The following is a 3606-nucleotide window of genomic DNA, read 5'->3' as shown; positions in this document are numbered from 1 at the left end:
GCTGGCTTTCTTATTTTAGGACAAATTTCCCAACTCTGGGATTGTCCTGCACAAATCTGCTTGGGATAAGTTCTTGTGATTTTCACTCTAAAGAAGCCCATCTGCTAATGATTTGGCTCAGGCCTCAGAAGAATGGGCATCGCCCACACACACCTGAACAATGGATACCATCTATGGAAACAACCACAATTGTCTTTAACATTACCAGGACCCAAGCCTCCACCAGGGAAGACCTACCACTGCTTTGGCAGTGACTTACTCCAAGGAGTGCTTCCAACACCCAGACAACTCAGCAACAGTCTGCGTGCAGGGCAGATCGCTCTGCATTTAATGGTATGCTGAAACTAGAGGATGCTCCACATCAGCCTGACATCGATGAAAGAAATGCAGAGAATTCAGAGTCTTTAAATATAAGAATCTGATACCAACAATAGCTAAAGTGTGAAAAAATTTCACCAGGACCTTGAGAATGACTGGAGTTGGACGGACTGGTATGCCTGGAACCCAGAGTCTGTCTTATGCCAATAAACTTCTAGGGTGAGGCCTTTTTGTAATCAGGTCAAGGAGTTTTTCTCCATTTTCCCATTTTTCTGGACCTATGCAAACAACGGCGATTGCCATTATCACACCTTTACTATATTTTTTTTACTCTTATCCTTTAAGGAAAAAAATACAACTTACTGAACTTAAAAACAAATAACTGTAGTAGAATGCCTGTCTCGAATACAGGCAGGGAATGGGAAGGGGGGAGTGGGTAATGTTACACTGGTCAAAGGGGGGTGTTCTGGTTATGACTGTAACCCAAATATGATCATGTTACTTAAGTAAAAATATATTTAAAAAAAGAAGCCCATGTGTTCTCGAGTTTATTATAGCTCTATCCTTTTTTCCCTTTATATCCTAAATAAACTTTATTTACTTCACAAAAAATAATAAATGCAATAAATACTGATTAAAGTCTTAAGAATACTTTTTTCTTTTTAGTAAAGGGGAAAACCCAAACTTGTTTTAATATACGCATATTAGCAATGTTAAAGTTTAACTAAAAATTGTATAACAGTTCATTTTTAACTGAGTTAACATGACTATATAGAATTCCTTAAGATTTATTTCTCATAAATCTTTTTTATTTTTTAGTTTTTGATATTTGGACCACACCTGGCAGTGTTCAGGAGTTACTCCTGGCTTTGCACTCAAAAATCACTCCAAAAAGACTCAGGGGACCATATGGGATGCTGGGAATTGAACCTAGGTTAGTCCAGTGTCATCTGCATGTGAGGCAAACATTCTACTGCTGTGCTATCACTCTAGCCTTTCACAAATCTTCTTTTACTTATATAAACCTTTTACCTACTAGGTTGCTTTAATTTTGTTTTATTTTTTAGAATAATACTTTCCCCCTCTTTACTTAAAAGAAAACCCATCTCAGGTATGGTATTAAAATTAAGTGCATGAGAAAGCTTCATTAACAATATTATAAAGCACAGGAAATCAATGAAAATTAAAATTTTTTTTTCAGATTTAAAAGTGGTTAATTTATTTGCAAACAACAAAAACCAGATTTCCGGTGATGTACATATTGTACTACATCAAAATTTTATTGTACTTATCCATAAAAACTGCATAATATAAATCCATCTTACTTCAATAAAATTAACATAAATTTAGAAATTTGAAGAATATTTTGATATTCCCTTATTCTCAGGAAAAATCAGAAACATACAAATGTCTGCATTAAACAGTTCATAAAAATATGGAGCGCTTCACAAATGTGCTAGTCATCCTTGGGCAGGGGCCATGCTAATCTTCACTGTATTGTTCAATTTTAGTATATGTGCTGCCAAAGCGAGCACTAAAATAATTTTTAACGCCCATCTCATTTATCCTTCCTAACCAGAATATGTTCTTTTTATTTTCAGTTTATGCACGATTTCCATTATTCTCTCTCATTCTTTTAAAATCTGCAGTTTTTTTTTAAATTAACTTTATTTAAACACTGTGGTTACAAAGTTGTTCATGGAAGAGTTTCAGTCAAACAATATACACTACCCTTCACCAGTACACATTTCCCACCACCAGTATCCCAGTTTTTCTCTCATTCTCCCTCTGCCTCCCTCTGCTGCAAACATTTACTTTCCTCTGTCTCTGTCTCTCTTTCCCTTTCAGATACAGTGGTTTGTATTTGCATTATTGCTAATGCAATATCACTTAAACCTGCACTTAAACATATCTCCTGCAATTCTTAAGGAACATTAAAAGACAAGGGATTTGAAGAAACCGAATAGGGGAGTGACAAGTGCCCCAAAGCAACGGAAACTGGGAATTTGTCCTCCCTAAGAAGATGGTGAAGCAGGTGAGGGAATGATGTTGGGACAATGTGGAGGAAGTGGGCACAATGCACAAAACAAAACAATAAAACTTTTAAGTAAGAAAGGAAAAGATTCAAGAGATATTTTCTAGCAGTCACTATGATTCTGTTTCCTACTTTTCCCTTTAATCACTCATAAAGAAGTTTGTGTTAATTTCTTTGTATTTGCATTTATATTATGCTAATTAGAATTATTGAAGAGATAAAAAAGGTCAGTATTTTCTTTTCCTTAGAAGTTATGGTTTTTTTTTAGGGTCTGCTTTTTTTAATGGGCAGTAACGATCAATCAATTCACTTATAGTTGACATCAGATATTTTGGCCATTCAGGGTGGCTATTAGACAAGCATTTGGATTTTAAAAAATAATAATAAAATAAATTCATTTCTACCAAATGTTACCTGTAGTTACTATACATTTGGGTGAATTTCTTTCTAAGTTCTTCAAATCTTCTGAAATGCTAGAACTGGAATTGGCTCTTCTTGCTACCCAGAGATATATGAAGAGAAAAGATTCCAAATTACCAAATTTGGAACAGAAAAGATACCAAATTACTAGAAGATTTAGTATTAGAAAAGATACCAAATTAGCTTTCTGAGAAGCTTTTAGATATTCTTTCCAATCAAGGCATCTCTTGTTCTTTACCAGTGGTCTTTTCAGACATTACTAAATAAATTTACTAACTTCTAGAAAAAATAGATTTCACAACATATTTATGAAATTATACTTTAAGAAAGCAGTTATGAAGATACTTCATTATCAAAAAAAGGAAAAAATCGAGTAAAAATAATTGTTCCAGAATATTGACAGCTCAAAGAGATTGCCAATATCTATTATACACCTATCCAAATATGTCAGTGAACCTAATATTAATATTACTTCCATAAAAACATTTTCATTAGTTTATTGTGTTTTGTTAAATTCTTGCTGTCTATATATTAGGGAGAAGTTGATATTACTAATTCTTTTTTTTCTAAACTGAAAGAAATTCTGCAAAGTCTGATTCAAATCCACAGTATAATCTGATGGTGACAGTTTCCTGAACATCTTCAGCTCAGATAGTAAAGCTCTATCTCTTAAAACATAGTTTATGGCTTAACCTTCAGGCAAATCTGGGAAAAGGCTAGAATCATTTGTTTATGAGAAGACAGATTGGCTGTAATTAGTTTACTGTAATTGCTAACAATATCAGAATGGAGTGAAATAAAATTTTCTATTAGGGTATAAAATATAATTACCT

The 3606-nt window shown here is 33.6% G+C and overlaps 1 non-coding gene across 1 annotated transcript; it reads right to left on the bottom strand.

The window, feature by feature from the left end:
- Nucleotides 1-1747: 1747 nt before the first annotated feature.
- On the bottom strand, nt 1748-1853 carry LOC126031709 (U6 spliceosomal RNA). The gene has a single exon (XR_007503542.1). It is a non-coding gene; the product is annotated as a U6 spliceosomal RNA (small nuclear RNA).
- Nucleotides 1854-3606: the final 1753 nt, after the last annotated feature.

This window comes from Suncus etruscus, chromosome 15, assembly GCF_024139225.1.
Source record: "Suncus etruscus isolate mSunEtr1 chromosome 15, mSunEtr1.pri.cur, whole genome shotgun sequence".
NCBI classification, from domain to species: domain Eukaryota; kingdom Metazoa; phylum Chordata; class Mammalia; order Eulipotyphla; family Soricidae; genus Suncus; species Suncus etruscus.
Note: the sequence above shows the minus strand (reverse complement) of the source record. Positions and strands in the feature narration are given on the sequence as shown.